This window comes from Rutilus rutilus (genome assembly GCF_951802725.1).
Source record: "Rutilus rutilus genome assembly, chromosome: 23".
Taxonomy (NCBI): Eukaryota; Metazoa; Chordata; class Actinopteri; order Cypriniformes; family Leuciscidae; genus Rutilus; species Rutilus rutilus.
In genome coordinates, this window is record NC_140233.1 from 29,019,917 (window position 1) to 29,038,538 (window position 18,622).

The window sequence follows — 18,622 nt, forward strand, 5'->3', positions numbered from 1 at the left end:
TTGTTGCACACACATTATGTCGAAATAACGAGATATTATGTTGAAATAACATTATTATTAAGTCTTTTTGAATATTTGATTGAATGCTGAATTTTGGCTTGTTCAATTTAATAGAATTAGGCCTATATATAGCCTATATATAGGCTATACTATTAATAAATGAGCAAAACTTGGCCACAAAATATTTAATATTCAATTAGGCTATTTTAATGATCACAATTAAAGTTTTAATTTTATTAAAACGCGTGCACTGATTTTTATTTATAAAATAGTGTTTTCTGTCTGTGCATGGCAAAGATGAAGTTGACGATCGCCATATTCGTAGTAAACGCGCCTATAGAGAGAAATGCACATAATGGATTACATAAGAGAGTAGCCTATTTCTTTTTGTTTTGAATTATTTCGTTTAAAGACATTTCAAGCTTTGTGTATTTGAGGATGAGATGCGCTCCAGTTAACGTACAATGCAAGTGCCGCTCGGGCGCCTCAATGGTTAAATTGTCTATTTTGCATCTTATTCAATCCAGGCAATTGTTTGATGAAAAAATTATTAAAATTAAGATACAATTTATACAAAACGAAATTCACTTTAAAGAAATGTTTTCTACAAAACAAAACTTAATGAAGTGGTCAAAATTATGTCTGACTCGCTCCATGTCTCTCTACTCGTGCTGTTCACTTTTCATAATCAACAGATGGAAAAAAATAACATAACATTAACTAAATGCGCTTTTTTAATGGCAGTAGGCTATAGTTTAAAACAGTACATTAGGCCTAGACTCTATTTGTAAAGATTGCTGCACATTCATTTAATTCTGAATTTTGCACACACAAGTTGAAAGGCATTTGTTCAAATCAAGTTCACGGATAATTGTGCGTGCATTTATTAATCATTATGATACTAAAATCATAACAAAGTAGGCTATGCTATGTACAAAAAATCAGATGAGCCCAGAATATGAACGCAACGTTTAATTACACGTTAAGAATTTTCCTTCCATATAGTAAACCATTATAAGAACGTTTAATTTAATTTAAAAACATCCACATGCCGAGAATCAAGAGCACCATCCCTTGTGTTGTGCGTTTGAAATGTGGCGCGTTTACGATGATGTCATGGCAGTAGAGGCGGCAACTATAATGATCAGTCCCACCCAGTTTGAAGCGGTACTAACTGCAATGGAAAAGCAACCGAGCTAAAGCGAACCGAACCGTGCCGTACCGAGTCGAGTCGTACCACGCAGTGGAAAAGCGAAGCGAGCCGAACCGTTCCGCGCCGAGTCGAACCGTACCGAGCCGAACCGTGCCGTACCATGCAGTGGAAAAGCGCCACATGTTCGTTGTTTGGCCAGAGGAGAACTGACCCCGACGGAGCCTGTTTTTCTTTCTTCATTCTGTCTCTGGTGGAGTTTGGGTTCTTGCCACTGTCGCCTCTGGCTTGCTTAGTTGAGGACACTTCTTCTTAATATTCATGATCTCCTGCATTGACACCATTATATGAGAACTGAACTGAGCTGGACGATGACATCACTGTTTTCTGCAGAGCTGCTTAATAATGAAAATGAACTATTTTTATAATTGATATACTTTATACAGTTATTGAACAGAACTGAATCAACACTGAACTGAATTCAGCTGAACAATGACACTTTTCTTTTTAGAGCAGCTTTACAGCCAAACTGAACTCTGTTTGCGTCATTGATAACTTTCCTGTTTCTAAAACAAAGCTTTTAGAAACCATTGAACAAATTGCTTTGCAATATGATTCACTGTTTCGAGGCTCTCACACGCTGGTCAGAACAGCTGGTCATGGGTTCACAGAAATCATCGCCCCCTAGTGACGTAATGACATGAAGCCAGTGCTGCCAGATTTGGTAATAATTGGTTTGGCGGTTTTCAAACACCTTCATTTTATAGACTAATTGGTTAATAAACAAAACTCAAATGTGCATGTAGTCCATAAAATCAGTCATCATGATGTGTAAACACACCGGCCCACCGCAGAGTCGACTGGTGTTGGTGATGACATCGCCGACGAGAACACACTTTTAGCCAATCAGAGATCAGCAATCAGACGTGATCATTCATGACTGACAGGTTTTTAGGAAGATCATTTGTAGCTGTATATTCATGTGATCGCTATGTTAAAGTGACATGAATATACAGTTGTATCTACTGTGAAGTATTGAAGCACGTTTCCGCCATGGTTGAGTAAAAAAATATGATTCTTTAAGTCATAATAATGAGACATTTTCTTAACATCTCATAAATGCAATTAAAGTGATTGACTTTCCTACAGTTAGATTACATTGCAGTGGAAAATTTTACAAGAACAATCACCACTCACATTTTCTACACATTTTAGTCCATTTCAGTAAGGGATATAAGATTATATGTTACATGTTTACTTGCATCATAATAAAGTGTGTGAAAGGTTTGATATTGTGTAGTTTGTGATCCTCCATCAGCAGCTGCAGTTTCTCTCAGCTGTATCAGTGCAGTCACTGTGACGTCTGACTGACAGAGGTTTTTGTACGACTCTTTATCACTGTGTGAACACCCATTTACTGTTTGGATAGTGTGCACTCTGACAGTAATAATCTCCTGTATCTTCAGTCTGGACTCCACTGATGGTCAGAGTAAAATCACTGCCAGATCCACTGCCACTGAATCTAGATGGAGTTCCAGTATAACTGCTTGTTGCATAATATATGAGGAGTTTAGGAGCTTCTCCAGGTTTCTGTGAGTACCAGGCTAAACACTGACTACCATAATAGACATACACATTACTGCTGGTTTTACAGTTTATTCTGACTTCTTCTCCTGGTTGAACTGCTGGTATTGATGGACTCTGAGTTACAGTATACTGTCCTCTACACTCTGAAAGAAAACACAAACATTGTCAAACAAAATTATATATATGATGATATACAGTAACAAACAAAAATGAAAAATATATACATTTCACATTTTAATAGAATTAATAATCATTGTAAAAACTGTATTACACAAACCTTGAATAAACAGTGCAATGGTCCAGATGAAGATGTTGATTGTGTTCATTGCTGTAGTTTAGTCTTGTGTGATGATGAAGATTGTGTTCTGCTCTCAGTCATGAAGTGTTAAACTCACAGCACTATAAACACTCTCAGAGCACTGAAGCATGTGCTGACAATGCAAAGAAGTGGGCAGGATTTACAACAGCTTGTGCTGATAACAAACTCATAAACTCTACATAGAAGATTTTACTTTCAGAATAATGTTATTCAACCATTTAGTGATTAATTGCACATATTTATTAATTGTGAAATATTTTTGTTTATGTTTGTCAGGCTGATAAGACACTAGGTTTTGTCTGGAGAATCATGAATGTAGATCATTTTAAACATATGTCATACGCAGCAGTTTCTCTGAGTTCAGTTCTGTGCTACACCTTTAAAAGCATGTTAACAATGAGAAATCAAGAACTAAATAAATCAGTTTTACTATATTTAGAGGAATAATAAAAAAAAAAAAATCCATTATGGTCTTTGGAATCAATGTTGACATGTTGCTCTCTGGGAAATATTTTCATGATGTCTATTTTTCCCACATTTTCCACATGCATGAAGTTCATCAGGACTCATAATCAGGTCATTATATATTAAACAATGTGCATCTGAAATGTTCAGAATTATTGATTCATTTATTTGAAGCTGCAGGTTTTTCTGTGAATCATGATGATTGATCTGCATATGAAGAACAGAAGCATCATTATGAGAAACTCCACAACATCATCCATGATCAAAGAGGTCAAAGGTCACCTCAGAGGTCACAGCTCATCAAATATATTTCTTTAAACAGTGTTATATCAGAAAGCATTTAGTCAAATCTGAATGAGTGAGTGTTGAGAAGAGCTGAGGATCTTCTAATATCAGTGTGTTGAAGTGTTGTTTCTCTCTCTCTGCTGGAGTGTGTGTTCACTCGAGTGGAATAGAGGTTTTTGTACGAGCGTTTCATTAGATTGTATCACTGTGGTGGACTTTCGGTGGAGGAACTAAACTGGTGATCGGTAAGTCTGTCTATTTAATCACCTAATAAAAAATACAATTTAGATTTCAGAAAGTGTTTTACAGTTGAAAAAATAACAACTTTTATTAATAATAATGATTATTAGATATTGTGGTGATACTTTACTTGAAGCCTTTATGTATAATGCATTATAAAGGTATCCATAGCGTATGTTATAATGTCATATATGTTTTCATAAATAACTGTAACCAAAGTTAAAATGTTTTATAATATTTGCTAATTCCTTGTTACATCTATAATTGGTTGTTTGTCATGAGTTTTAGTGTATTATAATTTTTTGGAGGTGTAACAATGAATAGATAATATGATAATGTGTTAAAACTGCGGTTACAATTATTGATTAGATTGTACATAAAAATAAATATATATATATATATATATATATATAAATGAAATAAAACTCTAAACATATTTCCACACTGTGTCTCACTATGAGTTTATTCAGTTTATTACAGGTTTGTTTTTCCTTCATTTATTTCTACACTGAGTTCATATTTAGTTCATCTTTTATTGTAGAAATCATACATGGAAAAAGAGATTTGACATCAGAATGTAAATGTTGCTGCTTTCTGTAGTTCAGTCAATGATACTGAATCTCTTTTGCTCATGTTGTGCTTATAATTCAGTGTTTTGTTCATTCTGTATGATTCAATTGTGTTTTAACTCTGTTTGAAGTTGAGTTACATTTTAAGTTCAGGTGAATATCTCAAAATGTAAGATATTTATGTTCAGAGTGAATAATTGCTGGAATTAAAGCAGTCAGATCGGCCTGATAATAGATAATATGTGTTATAACTGCTGTTACACTTATTGATGAGATCATACATGCATTTTAATGTATATAGCAGTGCATAATTAATGCATTAAACTACTTTTACATGGGAACAATATTATTATATGACAGGTTTGGTTGATGCTTTTGAGTTGTAACGAAAAATTGAAGACCTTAGCAAATGGCATATGTTATCAGTTCACTGTCAGTTCTCTAATAATAGGAAGGTTATTTTTTAACAACTTGAATGTCTGCCTGAATTATTGAAGCCAGAAATATACTGTGACTACACTGTATGTTGGCATTGCATTCCCCCTCGGTCTAGGCTATAGGAAGATGGGGTGGTCTTCGGATATTTAACTAAACATATTTTCATTTCAAGGAATGTTTTTCTTGCTGATCTGGGGTGCGTTTCCCGTACAACTATATAGCTCGCTGCTTAACTACCATATTACAATGCATTGTTGGAGAAATCATCTAGCTAGTCACGACTGTTTCCCGAAACCGTCTGTCTCAAAGTATCGTTCAACCACGTTGGTTTATGACGTCTCGCACGTGGTGGACTAATAACTTATTTTAATGAATCTGTTTGAGATCGAATTAACACTAGATTTTGTCATATAAGTTACAGACATGACATCTGAAGACCATTTCTAATTTTTTTCAGTTATTTTGCTTTATTACCAGACTCAATATTTGGCTCGTTCTTACATAGTAGAGCACGTTCGCACATGCGCAGTCTTCAAAGACGGTGCTTTAAATCTCTTGACAAACTAAAAGACGTAAATTACATTTGTATGTATTCTAAATAAATAACACGGGTTGTACTGAATGTCAGCTTGCTTATTTTGCTAAAGATAAGGATTTATTCAGTCTACATCTCATGTAAACTAGAAACTCTGCTTCTAAGCACAGCTCGAGAGCTGTCGTTCCAACCACACAAGTTTGCGATGTTGTTTGCGAACGTTCGTTGGAACGATGGTTTCGGGAAACACCAAATCGTTGAACTATGCTGATAACGACGGAACTTGCGACCATAGTTGGCTAACGATGCTTTCGGGAAACGCACCCCTGGTTGGTGGAAAATGGACACCCCAGAAGACTGTGGCAATCCGTTTTCATGAACATGAGGCATCAGTTCCTGGTATCTTGGCAAAAGTCCAAGATGCTATTGGATCAGAAGATGGTATGATACTGACTGATGGAACAAAAGGTAACTGCAAAAGATGAGATTGACTACAAGCTGTTTTTAAAAATCTAAGAAAAACACAATGAAAACACCAGTAAGGTCAGAGAAATGTAATACCAGTTGATAAAAAAAAAGTTCTATATAGATAAACAATATAAATATCATTTTAAAAATTTGTGAAATTAAGGGTTTAATTCACATAAAAATATGATACACAATAAAATGACCTGAATTTTTCTGACCCTCAAAAAGTTAAAGAAAAATGATCAGGTTCTGATTGATGAAGCCTCGATAGAGGGCAAAAAGCACATTGAAAGCAGCTTGTTTTGGTAACATTTTCACTCGTTCAATCTTGACATAATTCATCTTTTAAAATACGAATGATTTCCCCAGGGTCAGCTTACTGGAAACAAAATTCTAGGAAGGTTTTTGCTGTGCCTGAACAACAGTTCTTGGATATGAGATCCAAAAGGAGAAGATTAAGGTAAAATAGCAGATATTTGGAGCATGTTAGTTACTAACAGTTAACCAACTTAAATATATGAAAAACATGGTGTGCTTATTGTAACTTCTTTCCTCAGCCATCGGGATGATGACAGCCAGCTACCAGAGGTCTTAAAGAACTGAAGAGGTGGTGTTGGCATCCCGAGAACTGCCAGAGGTTGCACAGGCCATCAGAGGCTTATCTGAGCTCACGTTGGCACGCAGACGTTTCATTACATTCACGGACGAAGAACGTGCAGCTATTAAAAATGCATTTACTTGCATAATTTGCAAAGGTTTGTTAACAAGATAATTTAGTCTCTATAAGATTTGTTGATAGCCAGGCTAGTATTTTGTGAATTAAACTGTAATACTTTCCTCTCTTCTATCTGGATTAAGATCCCAGAAATATTATGAAAAAACTAACAAGTCATTTTCTTTATTTTAAATTTCTAGGGCCCATGAATGATCCTGTTTTTGCAGTTTGCTGTCAGAGTCTCATTGCATGCAAAGTGTGCTTTGACCAGTGGCAGCGAAATGCCAACACCTGTGTGAAATGCAGAGGAGACAACTCAAGGGAAAACACCTGCAGAGTCACAGGAACTGATGGTGCATTGTCTGCTTTTGGTGATCTTAACAAAGATGAAATACAGTGGGAAGAAAAGCTGTATACCTGTTACAAGTGTCACACGTTAAGAAGTTTCATAATATGGCACTACTACGGCAGCTCTTTATTAGTTACACGGTAAGAGTAAATATACTCTTGAATATACAGTATAAAAAAAAGTTATTACTGTTCAGTTATTGACTTAAAAGTGAGAAGCACTACAGGCAGCACTTTTTCTGCTTTAATCAGAGTAATTATATACATTATATACAGTGTAAGTTATATACCAAATATCACTGTTTAAGTTTCAAGTTCAACTTTTGAAGTAAAATGCAGCACTTTATTAAAGCTTTAATGTGACAGTTTTATACCTCAAATTACAGCATTGTTTTAATACAATTGATAATGCCTATGTTCAAAAGACTTGCTGTTTATTTTTGTACTTTGTAAAATTATTGTTCACAGAAATATGTAATAAATGTTAGTTTTATGATGAATGTCTTGTTCCTGGTGTTATCTTCTTGTTACATTTATGAGATGAAATATGGCTTCTTTAAAGGCTGTGAAGTCATAATTTACAGCCTGATCAAAGCCCAGTGTAATGTCTGGATAATGATCAGCAAACTCTTCCTCCGCATGGGCTCTGTCTTCCTCACAAGAAAAGGGATCTGTCCCGAATGTGGATGTTCTTGTCAGACAGGACGGACCCCACATCTTGCTGGTACATGTCAGCAAACACAGAGGCCTGTGGAAGGAGTTCCTCGGAAATCTTTGCTGGACACCCACCTTCAGCAAGATGTTTGGTATTCCTTTTCCTACAACAGCAGTACCATAATTAATATATAAACAAGAAGAAAGGTTTAAAAAGGTTGTAAGTAAAGCCAACTCTGGCATGAAATGGCTGGGATCTCGATCATAGAGAGGACACAAAATCTACATGTAGCTTGACAATGGTGCAATTATATACAAAATAATGATTTGTGTATAATTTTGTATGTTTACATTGTTACAACCAAAAAAAGAAAAGGCATGTTTAGAAATACCTGCAATCCTATGTGCATTCCATGATAGCAGTTCTAGAGTTCTCAACGGGTCGGGTCGGCCCGACAAACCCGACGGGAACCGCGGGTTCGGGCCGGGTTCGGGTCGAAAATATAATCAAATGACTCGGGTCGGACCGGACCTCGGGCTTAATCTTTTCCGCTCAGTAAAAAAAACAAAAAAAAAAACATTTATTAATCATCGCTGCTGGTCACCGTAAAGAAAGTCTGGCTGCTGCGTGTAACGTGCATCATGGAGAGGGGCGGGGGCAGACCTGACGCCGCTGTGTGCACGCCTTTAGCCTGGAGAAGATGATGGAGTTGGTGAGAAGTAAACTTGCCTCAGGTGAATTCACCGTCGCTACTACAGCCTATTTATATATTTAAAGTTTATTGTTTCAGTTGTTTGTATTGTTTGTATTGTTAAAAGGCGTGAACATTAAAGGTTGATTTGAATTCCCATCTGCTGGTCATGATAATACGTGCATGAGAGAAAAAAAAAAAATCCATCGGGCCACGGGCCGGGTTCGGGCAGATAATTCATGTTTATGTGTCGGGTTACATCGGGTCCGGGCTTTAAAAGCCACGGGCTGGGTCGGGTCGGGTTGTAATTTTCAGGCCCGTTGAGAACTCTAAGCAGTTCGTTCAAGCCCAATTGAGGAAACCTGACAAGTGAGATTGGATACACAAAATCTAGTTGTGTTGTCCTCCGTGTTGATCACCTCTTGGTCTTGAAGTTGCAGCAGGGCTTCTTTCAGGGGATAGTTGACTCTGTTATTTATTTCTGGCCATATTCGCTCAACTTTGAGGTTCTGTGGATACAGTATCATACTATATATTTTATTGTGTAAAGAAATGATGGACTTCAGGTGACGTTCTTAATGTGGCAGGAAAAACTTACCCTTGATGATTTTGTCTGGACATATGGTTGCCTGTTTATATTGTATCTGTGTCTGGACAGCAGCTCTTGGATATACAGGCACATATAAAACTCTTTTCCATGGTCAACCCGGATTTGATCCCACATGCCGTTTTTTTGTCACAGCTTCTCTGAAAGAAAATCCAGGCTTCAAAACTGGCAGTGCAGTTTAAGTGTTCAAAACCTGCTGAATTAGTTCACAATGATTCTCAATTCTAGTTAGACCAGTTGACCTGGTGTCACATTTAACACCAATTTCAAATTGTTCATAAGGGCCAAAGTATTGTGATATAGTGTGTTTAATGGGTAGGGGGCCCATAGAAATATCTTGTCAGGGAGTCAAAAACGTTGAAAAGTGCAGTGATGTGTTCACTCAGGTCAGGAATTGAGAACCATTGATTTAAGACTGACACACAAAGAATAAATGTTAATGGGGCATGTATTAACCTGTCAACTTAACAATCTATCAGAAAGTTTACAGGTTAATACATGCCCCGTTAACATTTATTCTTTAGTGAGTCTGAAATGCAGTGGCAGTTCTGTTATAACAGCTTGTTTTGTGAACTATTAGGGTGTACGCAATCTGAATCCAGTCCCCTACCATGCAGAATACATGGGACATAAACTACACATGGACCAAAATGAGAAGCTGGTGATGTTTGGAGTGACGCATGTTGTGACAGAATGGCCACTGCATTTCAGACTCACTCAGGAATAATCAACAATAATACTATTTAATTAATAAGCTTTAACTTTAAATGATTAGACAACTGCATTAAATAACTCAGTTAAAGGCCTTAAAGACAGGGTAAAACCAACCGTATGTCGCAGTTCATGATATGGTGATGAACCAGTCGTAGTGCTTTACCGACCCCAACTTCACCTGCACGTGTGCCTTTTGATGACAGATAACCTGTCATAAATGTGCGCCCGAATGTTGAACAAAGAAGAAAATCTTGTTTTTGTGATATAACTCATTAGTATGCATTATACTAAAACAATTACGCATGGACAGTCCCCTTAATGATAGGTGTGTGTGTGTGTGTGTGTGTGTGTGTGTGTGTGTGTGTGTGTGTGTGTGTGTGTGTGTGTGTGTGTGTGTGTGTGTGTGTGTGTGTGTGTGTGTGTTTACAAAGAGTGTTACATATACATCTGAGATTGCATGTCATGCCAGATCTTCTCATTAATCCTGGCAAAGATGTACAATAAATGCAAATGCGAAAGGAAGACACAATCATTATCAGTAATAACAAATATATTTGCTTTTGCAGGCTGAATATTTTTGTGCTGCATTCATAACAAATGTCCCCTTACATAACATGAATAAACATGAATAATAAACTTACCTCATTTATAGCGCTGGCCACTGTCAGCTCTAGATCAGAGGTCCCCAACCCCCGGGCCGCGGACCGGTACCGGTCCGTGGGACATTTGGTGCCGGGCCTCACAGAAAGAATATATAACTTAACGTATTTTCCGGACTATAAATCGCTCCGGAGTATATGTCGCATCAGTAAAAAAATGCGTCATGAAGAAGAAAAAACATAATATAGCCTAAGTCGCACTGGACTATAATTCGCATTAATTTAGAAATGTAGCCTATTTCACAAAAAAAAAAAAAAAAAAAATTGTTCGGATGGGACAGTTCACCCTTACGGACGTGAGCGCTCTGAAAGCGGCACAAAAAGACTGCTTTAAAACTTTCACAGAGACCTAAGACAGAAAGCAAAAAGCCTGTCTTTAAATTGTATTTCGTTTTGTATTAATTGTATCTTCATTTTAATAAATGTTTCATCACCCAATTGCCTGGATTTAATAAGAAGTAAATATAATAGAAAATATTTAATCAGGACACGGAGGCGCGGGCGCGTGAACTGGAGCTGATCTCATAAATTAACCGAAATTCAGCGTATAAGGTAGCCTACTTGCCTCACAGACCTGAGACATAGAAAGCTTGAAATGTCTAATTTTAAACAGAACAATTCAAAACAAAAGAAAACTGACTGTTCTCTGCTTATGTAATTCGTATGAAATGTGCATTTCTCTCTGGCGCGTTCACTAGGCATACTGCGAAGATCGAGTCAGCATTGTCAACTTCATCTTTGCACAGAAAACACTTGTTTATTATTAAACAATTAAAATGTCTCCTGCTATATTTTACATATTCATAATCATTAATTTTGGTTCTTAAAATCGGTTCTTTGTGACAGCTTTTAGGTGCTTTATTGGCAGCGCCACCCTTACATCGCATCAGCACCGTAAACATGGAGATTTTTTTCTTTTGGGGGGCTTTTTGTTTGTGTTCAGGCTTTCTCAGTTGTCTTTAGGCGCGATATTACGAGTACCCTGCTAATAAAATTGCAAGTAAGCCTACACATTGGATTCACGTTTATTATTATATTTAATTATTTTTTATATTTTTTTTATATTTTGTTGTATTTATCCGCCGCACCTTAAAGGCCGGTCCGTGAAATTATTGTCTGATATTAAACCGGTCCGTGGCGCAAAAAAGGTTGGGGACCGCTGCTCTAGATGACTATCATCAACGTGGCTGCGTCTTTTCACGTTGTGTTCTTTGCAAAATCTGCGAACACTCCTTGCAGAGCATTTTTGTACACCCATTTGGGATAGATGCGCATAAATATTTTCATTATGATCATCAATCATGTTGACGATCACATCTGCGTGCCTTGCTAAAGATGCCATTGTAATAATTTTGCCTTGTAATAATAATCTTTGCTCCCCCTGCCGTTGACCTTTGCAAATGCTGATGAAAAAAGGTAGCTCCGTCGTGGAACATGTAGCTTTTTAAGATTTTGTTTATTTCATTTTTCACAATTTAGTTTTAAGAAGTAAGATTGAGAAACGAAATATAGGAAAATGTATTAATTCCTTCTTTTTAAAATCTGTCTTCTTTTTTCTTCATTTTATGACAGATATAATAAATTGAAAAACGATTAAATTTTTCGTTTTCTGTTTTTTAATTGAAAACGGATTTGGAATGGACGGAAGATACCCTGATTCTTGTGACATATAAACGCACACATTAACCCGATCACTCGTTTAGCATTCATGTAAACTCATTCATATTCATCAGTCGTAATGAATTCAGTCTGATTGAAACACAAGTTGTTCATGTAAGCGTATCTGCAGAGTTTCTGTCCAGCTCTTAACGCTGAATGTGCTCTTGGATGGTTAGACACATGATAGGCAAATGTAGAAAATAAATGACTTAAGGTCATTAAAAATATATTCTGGGATGAGTATATTCTAATCCTGTTTTTTTTGTTGTCATTAAGGGAAATCATCTTGTCTCAGTTACAAATTTAACTGGTAAATGATAAAGAATGATGACCCACATATTGTATGTTCAGAGATGACAGATTAAGCAAACATGGTATTTATGACTGGATGAAACTTTTGATACTTTGATAAAGTGTCTCTCCTATTGAATATCTCCCATCAGTGTGGCTGTCATGAAAACAATAGTGAAGACCACTGACTTTATTAAACACTTACACATTAAAAACAGCTGGTGTTTCTGCTTCACTCCGCATCGCTCTCATACTGTGATCTGAAACACTAACAATAAAACATCCCAGTGCCATAATCAATATCAGCACTAACTCTTATTTCATATCAAATACATTACTACAGATAAATGTATATTTTTAAAGTCTTTAGAAACTTTGAACTAAACATTGATATTGTGTAGTTTGTGATCCTCCATCAGCAGCTGCAGTTTCTCTCAGCTGTATCAGTGCAGTCACTGTGACGTCTGACTGACAGAGGTTTTTGTACGACTCTTTATCACTGTGTGAACACACAGCTACTAGGACAGTGTACACTCTGACAGTAATAATCTCCTGTATCTTCAGTCTGGACTCCACTGATGGTCAGAGTAAAATCACTGCCAGATCCACTGCCACTGAATCTAGATGGAGTTCCAGTATAACGGGTTGTTGCATAATATATGAGGAGTTTAGGAGCTTCTCCAGGTTTCTGTGAGTACCAGTGTAAGTAACTGCCACCATGCACTCCACTGCTGGTTTTACAGTTTATTCTGACTTCTTCTCCTGGTTGAACTGCTGGTATTGATGGACTCTGAGTTACAGTATACTGTCCTCTACACTCTGAAAGAAAACACAAACCAACCCAAACAAAAATAAAAATGATATATATGATGATATACAGTATATGATAAATATATATATATTCACATTTTAAGAGAACTAATAATCATTATAAAAACTGTATTACACAAACCTTGAGCAAACAGTGCAATGGTCCAGATGAAGATGTTGATTGTGTTCATTGCTGTAGTTTAGTCTTGTGTGATGATGAAGATTGTGTTCTGCTCTCAGTCATGAAGTGTTAAACTCACAGCACTATAAACACTCTCAGAGCACTGAAGCATGTGCTGACAATGCAAAGAAGTGGGCAGGATTTACAACAGCTTGTGCTGAGAACAAACTCATAAACTCTACATAGAAGATTTTACTTTCAGAATAATGTTATTGAACCATTTAGTGATTAATTGTACATATTTATTAATTGTTTTTTTTTTTTTCCAAAACTTTATTTTGAATTTTTCCACATAAACAGAATACATCACACAATTACAGATACCATTGGAATATCACATATATGTAATTAATTCCGTCCCTCTTGTTCAACAAAAGGACCATACATCAAACGGGGACATAATAAGGTTAATTCTAAGTTAAGCAATAATAAAAAGGAAATATACAGTTATGGATCTGTCATATGATGCAAATTACTTCCAAAAAGCATACAAGAGAAAAAAAAAAGTAAACAAGAACAGCAACATAAACCAAAATAATAATAATAATAATAGTAATAATAATGATAATTAAATAATAATAATAATAAAAAATATATTAAATAAATAAATAAATAAATAAATAAGGAACCATATCAAGCTTGGTCATCCAAAAACATATTCAGGTTGATATCCCGTGGAAGAAGATTCTTTACTGCCAGAGGAGATATAGACAAGCGTTTAAAACCATTTCACCTTCCTACACAATCTAGGAAAGGACCCCAAATTTTATAGAAGTTGTCAGAAGATCCCTTCATTGTATGCCTGATTTTTTCTAGTTTGATGAAATGAAAGATATCATTAATCCATGAAGAATGAGTAGGAGGTGTAGGTGATTTCCAATTTATTAGAATTAGGCGTCTTGCCAGAAGAGTGACAAAAGCTACAAAATCAGTCTTGTATTTAGGGATGTCAAGTGAAAGAGAGAGAGTACCAAATAGAGCTGTGACAGGCAAAGGTTTAACATAAATTCCAAGAACTTCAGATAATGTTTTAAAGATCAGAGACCAATATTTTTGTAGAGATGGAAAAGACCAAAACATATGCGCAGTAGATGCGGGGGCTTGATGACAGCGATCACACAGGGGATCTACCTCAGAATATATTTTAGAAAGTCTAACTTTGGTCCAGTGGGTGCGATGAAGGATTTTACACTGCATCAGACCCTGTCTGGCACAGAAGGATGAGGAGTGCACACAACGTAGAATCTTTTCCCATTGTTCTTCTGAAATATTTTCTCCTATGTCCTCCTCCCACTGAGATTTAATAAATGCAAGTGAGCTTTCACGTAAGGATTGCTTCATAAAAATGTGAAATCATACCCTTCATAACATGAATAGATTTGAGTAAGGAGTCAATGGGAGTGACACTAGGGAGATTAGGAAACTGAGGATGCGTGTCCCGAACAAAGCTACGAACCTGCAAACATCTAAAAAAATTGTGTTTGGGCAATGCAAATTTTTCCTGTAATTGCTGGAAAGACGCAAATATATTATCTATATAAAAATCCTTAAATGTTAAAATACCCAATACCGACCACTGAGAGAAAGCCCTATCCATTAATGATGGTAAGAAAGCAAAATTTGCTGCTATAGGTGCAGAAATAGAAGAGGTTTGTAAACCAAAATGGTGTCTGAATTGTCTCCAGATTTTCAGTGTAGTTTTAACGATAATATTTTTGGTGTAGGGAGAAGATGAGCATTTAATGGGAGCATGTACTAAGGCTGCTAGCGAAGTAGGCATACATGAGGTAGCTTCCATGGTAAGCCATACAAATGAATCATGAGAAAAATGTGAATTTAACCAGTATTGCATGACCCTAAGATTTGTAGCCCAGTAATAAAACTGAAAGTTAGGTAGAGCCATTCCCCCTAGTATTTTAGGTCTCTGAAGAAAAGCCTTACGAATTCTGGGGATCTTTTTATTCCAAATAAAACCCAAAATTAGGGAATCAATTTGACGAAAAAAGTGTTGAGGAAGGAAAATGGGTATGCACTGAAAATAATAAGAGAATTTTGGAAGGATATTCATTTTAACCGAGTTGATTCTTCTAGCCAAGGACAGGGGGAGCAGTGACCAGCGCTCAAAATCTTTCTCCATCTGGAGAAGCAAATTAGCAAAGTTCAATTTAAAGAGGTCTTTAAATGTATCTGTAATGTAAACTCCAAGGTAGGTAAATCTATGATGGGAGATCTTAAATGGAAAATTATGTAAAGGGTAGTTCCTAGCTGCAGAGTTCAATGGGAAAATCTCACTCTTGCTTTGATTTAATTTATAACCAGAAATTGAACCAAAGGATTTTAAGACATCAAGCGCTGTAGGTATTGACCTTTCCAAATCTGAAATGTAGAGAAGAAGATCATCCACGTACAAAGACACCTTTTGTTCTGTACCCATTCTTTTTATGCCCACTATAGAAGAATCAGATCGCAGTGCAATAGAGAGGGGCTCAATAGCAATGGCAAAGAGAAGAGGACTCAGAGGGCATCCCTGGCGAGTTGACCGGTGGAGGGGAAAATATCCTGAACGAGTGTTATTGGTCCTGACAGAAGCTTGTGGGCCAGAATACAATAACCTCACCCAAGAAATAAATTTGTGACCAAAACCAAATTTTTCTAAAGTGTAAAAAAGATACTTCCACTCCACCCGGTCAAATGCTTTCTCTGCATCTAATGAAATTACAGCCTCTGGAACAGCAGAAGAAGAGGGATTATATACAATATTAAACAGTCTCCTAATATTAAAAAATGAGTGTCTATTTTTAATAAACCCAGTCTGATCCGGAGAGATAATGGATGGTAAGATAGACTCTAAACGTACTGCCAACAACTTTGATAAGAGTTTAAAGTCAACATTAAGAAGACTGATTGGGCGGTAAGAAGTGCAATGCGAGGGATCTTTATTCTTCTTTAATATCAAAGAGATAGAAGCCTGATTAAGTGTTTGAGGGAGCTTGAGTGAATCAAATGATTCAAAATACATGTCAATCATCGTGGGGGCCAATTTGTCTACAATTTTTTTATAAAACTCTACGGATACCCATCCGGCCCTGGACATTTACCATTTTGCATAGAGGTAACAGCTCGAGTGAGTTCTTCTATAGTGATAGGTTCTTCCAAATGGGCAGCAGAATCGACAGTGAGTGTGTTAAGTTTACTAAAAAAGACATCAAAAGCAAGGGGGTTATCCGTTTGTTCAGATGTATATAGGGAAATAAAATATTCTTTAAAATGGTCATTAATTAGCTGGGGATTAGTTGTTACCCCTGATGAGGTTTGAATCTGAGGTATGAGATGCGAGGATGACTCCTGTCTTAATTGATGGGCCAGCAGCTTATGCCTTATTACCCTCTTCATAGTACTTGTATCTAGATCTAAGCATTAAATTCTCTGCATAGCATGATGAAAAAATGTCAAATTCTGCCTGTAGAGCAAGACGCTCCCTGTATGTATCTGGGGATGCAGAAACTGCATAGATATTATCTAAAAGGGCTATTTTCTGAACAATATCTGATATATTCCTCATTTTTTCCCTATATGCAGTGTATGAGATGATTTCCCCTCTTAAGTACGCCTTCATAGTTTCCCAAAGGAGGGATGCTGAAACATCTGAACACTTGTTTGTTAATATAAACAAATCTATCTGATTAGACACAAAGTCCACAAAATGCTCATCTGACATCAAACGGGTATTTAAACGCCACGGTGGCCGTGTGCCCTCAAGTTCCTTAACACAAATCTTCATACTAACCGGGGCATGGTCTGAAATAACAATAGCGTTGTATGAGCATAACTCCACTGAAGAAATTAAACTGTTATCTATCAAAAAAAAAGTAAATCCGAGTAAAATTATGATGAACCTGAGAAAAGAAAGAGTATTCTTTCCCAGACGGGTTAAAAAAAACGCCAAGGATCCGAGACCTTAAACTCCTCCATAAAAGACTGAATCACCTTTGCAGACTTTGATGGTGTATTATGTCTAACAGAGGAGCGGTCGAGTTTGGGATTAATCCAGCAATTAAAATCACCTCCCAAAATAAGATGTTGAGAAGAGGTATCAGGCAGTACAGAAAATAAATGTCTAAAAAAATATCGTTATCCCAGTTAGGCGCGTTGACATTGGCGAGAATAACTGGAAAATTACTGATTTTACCTGTGACAATGACAAATCTCCCATTGGGATCTGCTATGACATCAGAGCACACAAAAGGAACTGACCTGTGTATAAGAATTGCAGCGCCCCTGGCTTTACCCTGAAATCTGGAGTGAAATACCTGCTCAACCCATCTTCTCCTTAACAATAGGTGGTCGTGAATTTTAAGATGTGTTTCTTGAAGATAGACAATGTGGGCTCCTAAATGTTGAAGGTGATGTAATATCTTGCTACACTTAACGGGATTGTTCACTCCATTACAGTTCCAACTAACAAATGTGAAACTCCTCCCACTTAGATGTTGCGTTATTTTAGGTTGTGTCATACACGATATGGATCAAATTTTGAATGTGAAATAATTTTTTACTGTGAAACTGACAAAAATTGAGTGGAGACCAAGGAAAACGGAAGAGAAGAGAGAGAAAAAGAAAAAAAAAGAAAAAAAAAACCACACATGAGAACAGCAACAAGACCCCTTTTATCCCGCCCCCCACCCACCCCGGCAGAAGCATCTCCCCAAACGAGACACATGCACTTTACCTTTTTAACACTCGGACAGCTACAGTTAACTCTATGCCGCCTGGGAGAAAGTGCAAAGATAATTACAAAAATTAAACACAAAGAAATATAAACAGAGGATTAAACTTAGTCCATAACACCAATAACACATGTGTGGACTTATGTTAAACTAACATAATTATTTCGATAGAAACAACAATCGCAGGCAAGTTATCGAGCAGAATGACAATAGTCATGTTCTGTCAGTGCACACTGACCAAATGCAGGGTTGCCAACTCTCACGCATCTGGCGTGACACTCACGCTTTCAGCATCAATCTCACGCTCTCACGCACACGCAAGAAATGTCACGCCAAAATCCATGTTTCTCCCCTCTCAATCCGTTAATTTTCTGTTGATGACTAGACCACAGCGTATTAATGACAGGAGAGGAGTTTAAGGCCCACAGCTGTAACATCTGCCTGCAACGTTCTCACTGCAGTGTTCTCTGATCGTTGATTCGCTGAAAACCTTGTACCTGATACGTCAG

General features: G+C 36.8%; 1 gene segment (V, D, J or C); it reads left to right on the forward strand.

The window, feature by feature from the left end:
• The first annotated feature begins 1,761 nt into the window (after positions 1–1,761).
• The window catches only part of LOC311283344 (immunoglobulin lambda constant 7-like), a 35,608-nt gene continuing 18,747 nt past the window's right edge, over positions 1,762–18,622 (forward strand). The window contains exons 1-2 of the C gene segment in view: positions 1,762–1,842; positions 4,003–4,051.